Raw genomic sequence first — 13,741 nt, forward strand, 5'->3', positions numbered from 1 at the left:
CACGATGGAACAATCCACTATACTCGATCTTGACGCTCAAAGGACTCACAACATAGTCACAACTAACTTAATAGATGTAGATCTCAGCGTTCTGGTTTTCAAAGAGGTCAGAATATGCATTTACTTACAGAGGCTGTGAAATCCCGGGAAATAGGTAAGTGTGATAAGAACATCGACAATAGAGGCCTAACTTTGTATGGAGACTGACAGTCTGTTATTTACGTATCTTTGATGAATATTGAATACAAAAATACAAAGCAATAGAGCTCCAATAATTATTTCCAAGAACTAAAGACCGGGGAACTGAGAAACTGACTAATTATTAGAGAAATGTAAGATATCTCTGATTAAATTATTAAATCGGAAATAGTCAGTATTGGGCGCATAGACAAGTGCACTAATAAGGAGGGATTTTACAGGGTGTATTTTGATAGCGGGTCCGTGAGGGCAGCTATGAGATCCCGTATCCCCGTCAAAAAAAAGTTTGTCAAAAATGCCCTTTTTCTCGCACCCTGTATGTTTTTTCCAAAATCTGTAAATGGCATTTTTCATCAATTTGAAATCGATGGATGGTCTTTTTAGACATTCTCACGAAGGACTACGGGATCTCTTAGCTGCCCTTACTGACCCGCTATCAAAATACACCCTGTATACAGGGAGATAACTACGATTGGTTACTTGTCTACGAACCCTGGATGTATTAGTGGAATTAGCTGCTAAAATACTGCTATTTATGTACGGTAAAGGAAGGTAGCAGCAGATGTACTGTAATGAATGTATTGTTCAAAAATGTGTACTTTAACATAATTGAAATTTCTTTAAATGTTGTTAGTCAAAAGTTTTAATAACACCCGCAATTTAAATCATAGTAAACAATTATCATGCAAATATACACAATAAATAACCATAGCCCGATTAAACGCACATCGCGTAGTCTTTATCACTACCAAGTGTTGCTCCAATCACAACATACCATACCTAACAGTGCAACCATAGATACTCGCAGTCTCATGTTTACCGTAGTCGCTCGCCGCCCGCGCCCGCTGCCGGCCCATAAGAAAATTAGCATATTAATAATGTACCGGCATTAAAAGTCGCATTAAATGTGAGTGGTTATGCTAACATTTTTCGCTTGGGCGGCGGCGAAGCTTGGGCGGGCGGCGGGACGCCAGTCGGCATGCAGTCTCCGCTCAGAGAGCACGCCCGGTGCTCTCGCGTCTGCTCGCTCGCGTAAAATCTCGACAGTTACGAACCTTATCCTACCTTTAAACCAATTTAAAAAAAGTATACAGACTCCTCGGGTTATAGAAATTCGTGTTTCATTAAAGTGAACAAATAATTCGGATTTTTAGTGACCATTTTGGAACGCGTAAGAAGCTTAAGTGTTTTGAAAGAGGTGAGTTAGCTTTTATTTTGAAGTCGGTTACCTACTTCTTTTAATAATCTACGTTACGCATAACGTGTAATGTAGGTTAACGTTTGTTTTCTTTTACGGTGCAGAATTTTTAGTGATTTTTTCTTATGTGTTTTGCAACTAGACGTACGAGTATATTTACCGGGATGTAAACCGTGATATACGTTTTTTATACTTGTCGAGCGCTCGATATTTAGACGAATGCATCATGATTACGGCTCGGGTAAACTGAAGATGCAAGTATAATTATGTCAAATTCGTATATGGCTGTAAATGTAAGTCTAACTAGTGAAACTAATCGTGTTTTGTAAGTAGTTGATAGCGGGGGAACTCTGTATAGAGCAAACAGCATCAAGTGTGCTAATCATTTAGTCGTGCTTGTCATAAGGCGCTGTTGACACAAGATCGGCGGCCCACTTCCTGAAGGCGAGTTAGATCGCAGATAACTGATAGCTCGGCTATAAAGCCGAGATTATCTAGGTACCTCATAGTGACGTGGCAGGAGAAAGTGAAAAATTAGAGTCAATGCAGCTAGGTCATAGGTAGATACAATGGTTTGAATGCGAAGGTGTACAGAAAATAGCGTTGCTGACTGTACATCACGGAATTCACAAGCGCAGCGTCGCCGTAATGAAACATCTGACAGCTTAGAACCTGCGGAGATCAAAGCGTCGGTAGTGAAAGACATATTTGCGGTAGCTTCCTCCTACCAATCCGTTTGGAGTACCTGCTAAGGTCGCATCTAAGGTTATCGGTAAGGCTGCATCGAGATGAGATTATGGGTTTTGACACGTCGTGTGTTAGATCTCACCTGACGTAAAGTGAATAATTTATTCTTTTAAATGTTATTTTAAATATTTAACATTATTATAATCAGAGATGATAAACGAAAAATAATAAGTACTTATTTAGTGAGTAGTGACGTCATCGGGATTGTTTACTGAATACCGAATACACATGTGTGGACGCAGCATAAAAGGTCTGTGGTACAGTCGCCATCAGATATATAAGAGCGCCCGAGGTATTCAAAAATATCTGAACACGCCTCTAACGCCTAGGCAATAGAGGCGTGTTCAGATATTTTTGAGTACCTCGGGCGCTCTTATATATCTGATGGCGACTGTACGATGTCGATCAATACCGATATGTTAGTGTCAAAAGTGACAGATCGGTATCGCACCGCAGATGCACTGTTTCAATCAGGATTTAGTGCAGGCCGGAGGGGACAAAAGCTATATTATGCACTTAACCCTTTATTTTATGGCAAATAAAAAAAAATCGTGAGCTCAAGCCTCTATTGCGCCCGACAGAGCAAAATATGATTTACTCCTAATAGGGAAATAACAAAATATAGTCTATTTATTACCTACATTACCATTACATACCTATCTTGTAAGATACACCGTCCAGAGAAGGGAACTCAGTTCAGTTTCAGAACTTGTATACCATTGCTATAAAGTTGATACATGAACAAGTAACTTAGCTCCATAGAAAATCTAATCAAAACTTTTACATAATATCGGTATACCTACTTCACAACGATACTGCTCTTTCAAAAGATTTTCAGGTTTTGTTCACGGACGTCGTTCAATCATCCGGGAGAAAGGCAAAGGTTGTGTTTAAGAAATATTGGACGATTATTGAATGATTAATAAACCGCGTTTATTTATAGGTATATTAGTTTATTCAATATCAATAAAATTGGGAAGACAAACTGCCGTTGTATAGCATACAAATCTTACCGATAGCGTAACAAATTCAGAGTCTAAAGTAAATGCTTCTGGAACTTGTAATTTTTACTATGATTTTTGTTGGATATCGATCCGAATGTATATTAAGTTTTTATTTTCTTTTTATCTTTAATACGAATTTTGCATTAAGTAGGTAAGTTTAAAAAAAATATGAATGCTAACCGCATCAATGCAGTAGGTAATATAAATATTAAAATTGATGAAGCATATTTTAATTAAGAATTTGCTATGGTTTCGCTTTCGGTTAATATCTTCAATACAAGGCTGCACAGGGATGTGATCGTAAAAAGTAGTTAATCGGAATTATGCTCATGACATATTATTTTTAAATACTTACTCGTACGTTTGCGTAAAAGCCACAATATGCATGCACGAGTAATATGACCATAATATAACTGTGGCTTTAGTGTAAAAGGGTACAAGTCTCGCGGAGCGCAGGTGAAAAACAGCATAAGTCATATGTGGGAGATACACCCTTTTTCACCTGCGCTCCTCGAGACTTGTACGATAGTACTCTTTATTATACTGTGCTTGTACCATTTTACACTAGAGCCACAATTATGTACCTAATGTACCTATACATGTACGAGTACATACTAGTATTATATTGTCATAAGAGTTGCTGTCAAACCAATTTTTACTTGTATCTGAGGCAAAGCTGTTAACTATGAAAGCACGACGTTCAAATCAATCTGTTTACTAAGTTTAATTTTTATGTCACAATGTATTTAGTGCGGCTATCGGGGATAGCAAGTACATTTAGGACAGTATAATATGCATTTTTAAATTTTTCAGCCTGCTCAAATGGAATGAAAAGTCCATGTTATGTGCAACGTTGCTAATATACTTACTTAATTCCAAATACATATACACCGTATTTTTTTTTGTTTTCCGTTAAATTCGACACGTAGCTAGGTTCATTATCAGGAACCACCCTGTATATCACTTTTAGTTATATTCGCAAAAAAATATTTTTCATCATTTTCATACATAATAAATGAATTTATTAGTGTGAGGTGTGAGCTACCCTTAACAACAACATTTAAGTTAGTGTCAAGTGATTGACGGCACATGTCAAAACAAAGAACATTAGGAATTGGTAAAGGCTATCACACACGTGTTCAGTAATTATCTTTATTTTTTTAATAACTCGATAACCGTAGGAGTTAAGACACTAGTTTCTTAGAGAAATTAATTTTATTTGATCTAAAGAACCTTCCCTTAAAGTTAACGGAATTCAATAAAATCAGGGTGTTTATGTATTTTGAGTACCTACATGTACAGTCAGCATCAAATTATTAATGACTTCGTGACGATATATCTGTATATCAGAACACATCCTTATTTCTACAATAGCAAAATATCTCTCCTCTTAGGCTATCGATATCGTCACGTCACAAACAGGTTTAGGTACTTGTACTAGCTTTTGCTGGAGGCATCGCTCGCATCAGAAAGAGACAAAAAGTAGCCTATGTCACTCTCCATCCCTTCAACTATCTCCACCTAAAAAATCACGTCGATTCGTCGCTCTGTTTTGCCGTGAAAGACGGACAAACAAACAGATACACACTTTCCCATTTATAATATTAAAATAATATATTAAATAAATAAATAAATAAATAAAATAAATAAATATTATAGGACATTCTTACACAGATTGACTGAGTCCCACGGTAAGCTCAAGAAGGCTTGTGCTGCAGGTACTCAGACAACGATATATATAATATATAAATACTTATATACATAGAAAACATCCATGACTCAGGAACAAATATCTGTGCTCATCACACAAATAAATGCCCTTACCGGGATTCGAACCCGGGAACGCGGCGTAGCAGGCAGGGTCACTAACTACCGACTGCGCCAGACCGGTCGTCAAATATTAAATATATTATATATTATATAATAAGTATAGTATGGATTCAAACTATGTACTTAGTACATTTAACGGAGGAATGGACGGACAGCTTATAAGGGATCCTAGTTGATGAAGAAACCCTAATAATTGGGACATTTATATAACAGTAGCATATACAGCCGATTTGTATAATATTTCTGACTTAGGCAAGCTATATTTAGCAGCTGATCTGCCTACGTAAGGCAGGAAAGTTACACTGACAAAAACATCAACAACGTTACACATTAAAATAAAATACGAGTTTCATCGCACGATCACGACCACATTATACAAAACATAGTAGCAGCATGCATTACACATAGTACGTAGATAAGAGGTCTCATCACCGCGTTATCGCGGTTTATCTCGCTGATAACAGACCATTTAGGGGACACTTTAACCGGGAGTTATCTCGGGTTAGACGTCACGCAGTCTTAAAATAGTCGGTTGTTTAATAACGTGTTTGGAGACATGACGCGGGCTTCTTTAGAGACGTGGCGCTGTCGTTTTGTCGGGTTTTATGACTAACTAGATAGGACTGTCGCGTTTTTATCGTTTATCGCGTTTGAGTTCTTCTCGTTTTTAGGGTTCCGTAGTCAACTAGGAACCCTTATAGTTTCGCCATGTCTGTCTGTCCGTCCGTCCGTCCGTCCGTCCGTCCGTCCGTCCGTCCGTCCGTCCGTCCGCGGATAATCTCAGTAACCGTAAGCACTAGAAAGCTGAAATTTGGTACCAATATGTATATCAATCACGCCAACAAAGTGCAAAAATAAAAATTGGAAAAAACTGTTTTATTAGGGTCCCCCCCCTACATGTAAAGTGGGGGCTGATATTTTTTTTCATTCCAACCCCAACGTGTGATATATTGTTGGATAGGTATTTAAAAATGAATAAGGGTTTACTAAGATCGTTTTTTGATAATATTAATATTTTCGGAAATAATCACTCCTAAAGGAAAAAAAAGTGCGTCCCCTCTAACTTTTGAACCATATGTTTAAAAAATATGAAATAAATCACAAAAGTAGAACTATATAAAGACTTTCTAGGAAAATTGTTTTGAACTTGATAGGTTCAGTAGTTTTTGAGAAAAATACGAAAAACTACGAAACCCTACACTGAGCGTGGCCCGACACGCTCTTGGCCGGTTTTTTTTGTAGAGCTGTAAATATTTGTGTAAAGCTTGATCATTAAATATATGACTACGCGCCATGTTGCGGAATTTCATTGGAACTATTTTCTTCATACTATACTGAACTGTCACCACATAAATGTACATCAGCACGGGAAGCATGGTCGCGCGATAGACGATAAAATAGCAGGCCGTCCCTATCGCACTATTTATTTGTAAGTGCGATAGGGACGGCCTGATATTTTATCGTGTATCGTGCGACCATGCTTCCCGTGCAGAATTACAGTGCCCGCCGTCTTTTGACAATAGGCATATATTTATTTCTGATCAAGCCATATATTATAACTCCGTATTAGACAGATAAAGTCTAAGAAAAAAACGTACCTCAGTACCATACAGAAAAAGGTACGGTGACCTAGATGGCATTACACCTTTGGGGTACGCTCAGCTAGATGGCGCTATTATTAATATTTGACATTTTAAAAGATATCAAGCTAAGAATATATGCCAAATTGTCAAAACTGAGGCTCAAAAGTTTCCAGCCTGTGTCAAGAGATGGCAGTCTATGCACTGTGATTACACATTTTACTTCGACAGTAACTCTCTGTAATACTCGATCCTCTTTGGTATGATTTATGTTTGGTATAAAAGTCTCTATTCCACGAATTGCTTCAACCGATTATGTAGGTAAAGGACGGTCAACCTTCATGACGAAGAAAAATTAACATGAATCATTTTCACTTAATAGGGCATTTTCTGAATTTGGGACCCATTGGGGAGACCCAAATTCTGAAAATGCCCAATAACATTGTTATTGCAATTAGTCTTATTATTGGCAAATAAGCTACGACACTATCATGTTATCTATATAATTTAAGTACTAAACTATCTTATCGTGTGACAATAACAATTCCTAGGCTTAAGTTCTTGAGAACGCTACCGTGAGGACGATAAACTTCGAAAAGACTTGTCATATGGGAAATTACCGTTGAAAGTGGTATTAATTTGTATGGATGGATTTATTACAAATTACAAATCATTATGTAGCAAATAGGCCACAGGGGGCACTTTTACACGTCAATATACAAGTTGTACTGAAATTACAATTGATAATACTAATTCTAAGTTCTAACTAAAGTATTACGCTACTACAATGATAAGAGATGTATAAGGTCTCTAAATGTCGATATTCAACTAAAAACTACACATAATAATATAGAAAAATACAAATACAAAAAAAGTCTAAAATTACTTTAGAGATGAAAATGACTCTAAATGTCACAACTAAAGATAACATGTATTTAATCTAATTATCCTTAGAGATGTATAGGGTCTCCAAGAGTCAAAATTGATTAGGTAATCAAAATATTAACTAAAAGAAAAGAAACAAACGAGAACCGAACAAAGTGTCCATAGTATTTACAGACAACCGACAGCGGACAACCGGTCTGGCTCAGTTGGTAGTGACCCTGCCTGCTGAGCCGCGGCCCTGGGTTCGAATCCCGATAAGGGCATTTATTTGTGTGATGAGCACAGATGTATTTATTTATCTATTTAAGTATGTATATCGTCGCTTAGCACCCATAGCAATTTGCTTAGTTTGGGGCTAAGTTGATCTGTGTAAGGTGCCCCCAATATTTTTTTTTTTTTACCAGCAAAACAGTATTTGACATAGGTATGCACATCTCTAATTGGGACAAGTGAATGTTCAGTATGAAATCGACTGAAGTATTTTCCCAAAGCTATCGGCGTGGAATCGGCTCCGCTCCCGACCCGTGGTCCAACCCCTATGTCCAACTGTTTGTATTACGGGTAAGTAAAATTATCCGTGATTCAACAGTCAGATTACTTTTTTTTTTCTGTTATATATTGTTATGACCCATAGTACAACAGTTGTTAAGTAATTTGTTACTTAGGGGCAATTATTCAACTAGTATACGAACCGTCGCTTTGTCCAACTGGTTGTACCACGGCACGGGTAAGTAAAACTATCGTTGGTTCAACTGTCAGAATACTTTTGTTATCTGCATTAAACCTCTTCCCTATCCCTAAGAAAAATGTATAGGTAATAAGAAACTATCTGTACCAAGAGCCTCCCATCCCAGCCACCCGATTGGCGTGAGTTTGGGTTCTTGGACAAAGGGCGCTGGTTCAATCCGGAAATCAACGCCTTTAGAAAATTGCACCCGTTTCGGGATGCGAATAAAATGGGGAAAACTTAAAAGAAAATATATAAAGTAAAGGCCTTACACTCACCCCCTTAGGTCGCGTGGTCCAATTGACAAGTCCGATCGATCGGAATACGAATATATTTTTTTCCTGTTGGCTCGATTGATCGGACTATAAGGACAGTAGATACCGCAGTATACATACAATAACAGATAACTTTTTTGCCTTTATGATAGGATAGGTGGTCCGGTCCATGGATAAAATGTGCGTTTCCGTGGTACACCGGTTCGACGATGGGTAAATAATACTTTCTAGTATTGGACTACCGATAAATTTAGTGTACCGTGGTCCAACCGATTGGACCACGGATAAACTAACTTCCTCGTAGTACAATCGGTTGGACTATGGACAATTTTACTTACCCGTGGCACAACCAGTTGGACATAGCGGTTGGAAAGAGCCGATCGCTCCCGACCCGTGTTCCAACTTGGAACACGGGTCGGGAGCGATCGGCTCTACTAGCCGACCAAAAATCGCATGTTCATACTAACAATAGAGTATACACCCTGTTTTTATTGAATTCCGTTAACTTTAAGGGAAGGTTCTTTAGATCAAATAAAATTAATTTCTCTAAGAAACTAGTGTCTTAACTCTTACGGTTATCGAGTTATTCAAAAAATAAAGATAATTACTGAACATGTGTATGACAGCCTTTACCAATTCCTAATGTTCTTTGTTTTGACATGTGCCGTCAATCACTTGACACTAACGTGAATGTTATTCTTAAGAGTCTCTCACACTAATAAATTCATTTATTATGTATGAAAATGATGAAAAATATTTTTTTGCGAATATAACTAAAAGTGATATACAGGGTGGTTCCTGATAATGCTAGGTTCATTATCAGGAACTACGTGTCGAATTTAACGGAAAACAAAAAAAAATACGGTGTATTGAATAGTATGGTATAGAGTTAACAGTCAAGATTTTCGAATGCAGCGCCCACAACTTTTCATGTGACTCTCCATTCCTAAAGGTTCCTTATAGCACATAAAGCAACGGACCCTTTAAACATGGAACGCCACATATTTATGGCGGGATTTTTAAATAGGTTTGATGTAATCATTCACCAACCAGTCACATAAATGACTATTTCTACGCGGACTTATTTGCAAAAAAAAAACAATAATGAAATTTACAATTTAATTACATACAAGTAACCATAAAATGTCGTACGCTAGTTTGCAGGTGGTACAGCGACATCTAGCGTAGGTACTTATACATTTTACGACAGCAAGTCGTTAGCCAGTTTGCCCGACATCTAGCGAACGACTTGCACTACAGGATATAATTGTTTTTCACGCCCTCTATCGTTGTGTTTCCTAAACATATCCAAAGTACATCGGATTTACTATTTTGACTGAAAACACCGTGATACTAACGAGCGATTTTTGGTCGGCGAACGCCGATTTCGCGTCGTTATGTTTGGGGTGACCCTTAAGAGCGCTATGACAAAAAAAGGCGATATATTGTAAAATGTACAATATTTATCGGCAAAATTGTACACTTTACTCATACTAAAAGACAGTAAAAGTACTTGTTTCAGTTAGAAAATCTAATTAACTGTCGGTTCATTAAAAAACATATGGAAGAAAAAGCTTTTTCAATTAGTAATGATTTTTTTTCTGATGCTCGTTTAGGAAAAACCGCGCGCAGCACAGATTTCGGAGCTCTTATTATGTACAAATATCTGGGCAACCGAGCTTCGCTCGGTTCTGTTTCGTATCCTTGACATGTGTCGCCATCTAGTTCAAAAATGAATAGTACCTACATCGAGCGAAAGAATTCTCAGCCTTAACAACACAACTACTCCACACGAGATGGCGCGCATTTCGCCACAAAAACTCAAATAGTGTATTTTCTATTCGTTTTAGCCTTGACCTGTGTCGCCATCTAGTGTTTGCAATAAATAGTACTTACATCGACCGAAAGAATTCTGTCTTAACAGTACAACTACTGCACACGAGATGGCGCGCGAAGAAAAACGCATGAAAACTCGAAAATTCGCGTTTTCCGGGACCTAAGGATAAGTTAGACCGATTTTTCACCCCCAAAAACCCCCACATAACAAATTTCTGCGAAATCGTTAGAGCGGTTTCCGAGATCGTCAGTGTAAATAAATATATATATAAATAAATAAATAAATATACAAGAATTGCTCGTTTAAAAGTAATATCTGGGCGACCGAGCTTCGCTCGGTTCTATTTTAATATATCACGTCTTTAGATAAAAAAAAAAAAACTCTTATAAATACAAAAACAAAAAAAAAGACAAAAAACAAAAACTTAATTTCTGGCCGGGATTCGAAACCCTGACACCTACGATCTATCTGCGCACATTAGACCGACCTCGTGCGACTGAGCTACGCGGAATCGATGCGCGCGCGGCGAAATTAAGGACCATATTTTACGTTTACAAATGCGAAAGAAAAACTCAAGAAAACTCGAAAATTCGCGTTTTCCGGGATCTAAGGCTACGCTAGATCGATTTTTCACCCCCGAAAACCCCCACAAAACAAATTTCAGCGAAATCGTTAGAGCGGTTTCCGAGATCGTCGGTATATATAAATAAATAAATAAATAAATAAATAAATAAATAAATAAATATACAAGAATTGCTCGTTTAATAGTATAAGATTTGATAAGCTCACTCTCATAAATGCGGTAAATTTAAATTCCTAATATCTTGTACTTTAGGCCCATTAAACAATATTTATCATTTAATCCTTTGAAATTGAGAAATTGAAAGTAAAACGAACTCAATTTTGTCTTGAAAATACATCGAAACAAGTGATCATTTCTCAGAAAATCTACATGTTATCGAAGTTATTTTAGTATATAAATAATCTGCACAATGTGCTTAAATTGCTGTTATCCATTTGTCGTTACAATATTTTATCATGATTTTTTGCCAATTTTTTGAAAACTAGCCTTCCTGTCGCTATTTTACCGGCGACGGACGCCTGCGATTTCAGTGCCGCGCCGGAGCTCGAGGAGGTGAGACGTATGTCGCTTCGCTCTCCGAGTTTTCATCGCAAACGTCGAGAATATTTATCGTTGTGTGGGTCGGACGCCTTGTTTATACACGGGCTATCCTCGCATTGTGTGTGTGTAAACAGCGACCAACGAATTTGATCCTAGATCCGTAAATATTTGCTTTTGTAATATTTTGTTATGTTTGAATGTTAAAGTATTACAACGTTATGATGATAAATATGCGAAAATTACAATACGGTCAAGATGATAAGACACATCAAGATGGTACTCGGGATCTGATGATGGAGCCAGAAGGTGGTCACCAGTACCAGTGAACCATGTAAGTAAACGACTTCGTGTTTAGGCTCGTTGGGTTCGTCTCAACAAGACCTTTGACAAGAGGTGGTACTCAGGGTCTGATGATGGAGCCAGATGGTGGTCACCAGTACCAATGAACCATATGACTAAACCACTTCGTATTTAGGCTCAATGGGATCGTCTTAATAAGACCTTTGACAAGAGGTGGTACTCGGGATCTGATGATGGAGCCAGAAGGTGGTCACCATTGCCAGTGAACCATGTAAGTAAACGACTTCGTGTTTAGGCTCGTTGGGTTCGTCTCAACAAGACCTTTGACAAGAGGTGGTACTCAGGGTCTGATGATGAAGCCAGATGGTGGTCACCAGTACCAATGAACCATATGACTAAACCACTTCGTATTTAGGCTCAATGGGATCGTCTCAATAAGACCTTTGACAAGAGGTGGTACTCGGGATCTGATGATGGAGCCAGAAGGTGGTCACCAGTACCAGTGAACCATGTAAGTAAACGACTTCGTGTTTAGGCTCGTTGGGTTCGTCTCAACAAGACCTTTGACAAGAGGTGTTACTCAGGGTCTGATGATGGAGGGACCAGTACCAATGAACCATATGACTAAACCACTTCGTATTTAGGCTCAATGGGATCGTCTCAATAAGACCTTTGACAAGAGGTGGTACTCGGGATCTGATGATGGAGCCAGAAGGTGGTCACCAGTACCAGTGAACCATGTAAGTAAACGGCTTCGTGTTTAGGCTCGTTGGGTTTGTCTCAACAAGACCTTTGACAAGAGGTGGTACTCAGGGTCTGATGATGGAGACAGATGGTTGTCACCAGTACCAATGAACCATATGACTAAACCACTTTGTGTTTAGCCTTATTGGGTTCATCTCAATAAGACCTTTAACAAGAGGTGGTACTCAGGGTCTGATGATGGGACCAGATGGTGGTCACCAGTACCAATGAACCATGGAACTAAACCACTTCGTATGTAGGCTCATTGAAATCGTCTCAACAAGACCGTCGACAAGAGGTGGTACTCAGGGTCTGATGATGGAGACAGATGGTGGTTACCAGTACCAATGAACCATATGACTAAACCACATCGTCTTTAGGCTCATTGGGATCGTCTCAATAAGACCTTTGACAAGAGGTGGTACCCAGGGTCTGATGATGGAGCCAGATGGTGGTCACCAGTACCAGTGATCCATGTAACTAAACCATTTAGTAATCAGGCTCATTGGGTTCTTACTTCTTCTTAATAAGACCTTTGACAAGAGGTGGTACTGAGGGTCTGATGTTGGAGCCAGATGGTGGTCACCGGTACCATTAAACCCATGTAACTGAACCACTTCGTTTTTTTATGTTATTCAAATATGCGAGTTGATTTTTGGTGACAACAATCTCTCTCCATCATCGGACCTTGAGTAACACCTTGAAGTAATTAGAATTATATTTGACTTATTTTATCATCATATTAATATATACTTTACTCTAATACTTATCATATAACAAAAGCAAACATTTGGGATGGGATCTACTTAAATATGATCACAGTTTATAATTATTACTTTAAATTTTTAAATAAATTTTAACGTAATTAATATTATTTTGCGCTATATTCTAGTCTTTTCGTACAAAATAATGTTTATTAGAAATCAAAAGTTTATATCGAGATAGTAGATTGTGGTTGTTATCAAAATTCCATAGGAAGGATCAAGATTGTTTTGTCCATTATTGTAGTGCGAGCGAGTGATAAGACGTGCTAGAAAGGGTCGGCATATTGGGCTCGCGCGGCGGGTAAAATACCTAATTTCGCCCGACGCCGAAATGTTATAACGCTCTTAAGTGATGATGATGATATCCTGTTATCCCTCATCAGGGACACACTCTCAGAAGGGATTTCCAGCGCGGCCTGCTCCAGCTCTGCCCAGCCGAGGTCAACTGATGCCGCCTCTTTTTCCACTGTGCTTATCCAGGTGGTACGTGGGCGACCTTGCCCTCTTTTTCCAGGTCAGCCACTGCTTA

The 13,741-nt window shown here is 38.3% G+C and overlaps 1 protein-coding gene across 2 annotated transcripts in view; it reads left to right on the top strand.

Moving 5' to 3' along the window:
* Window positions 1-1,047: 1,047 nt before the first annotated feature.
* The window catches only part of LOC125234658 (high affinity cAMP-specific and IBMX-insensitive 3',5'-cyclic phosphodiesterase 8), a 371,159-nt gene continuing 358,465 nt past the window's right edge, over window positions 1,048-13,741 (top strand). The window contains exon 1 of one of the 2 annotated variants that reach the window (XM_048140993.1): window positions 1,048-1,396. The gene's annotated coding sequence lies outside the window, so the exon portion shown is untranslated. The remainder of the gene's footprint in view (window positions 1,397-13,741) is intronic. The other variant, XM_048140994.1, reaches the window with a different exon arrangement.

This window comes from Leguminivora glycinivorella, chromosome 16 (assembly GCF_023078275.1).
Source record: "Leguminivora glycinivorella isolate SPB_JAAS2020 chromosome 16, LegGlyc_1.1, whole genome shotgun sequence".
Lineage (NCBI taxonomy): Eukaryota > Metazoa > Arthropoda > Insecta > Lepidoptera > Tortricidae > Leguminivora > Leguminivora glycinivorella.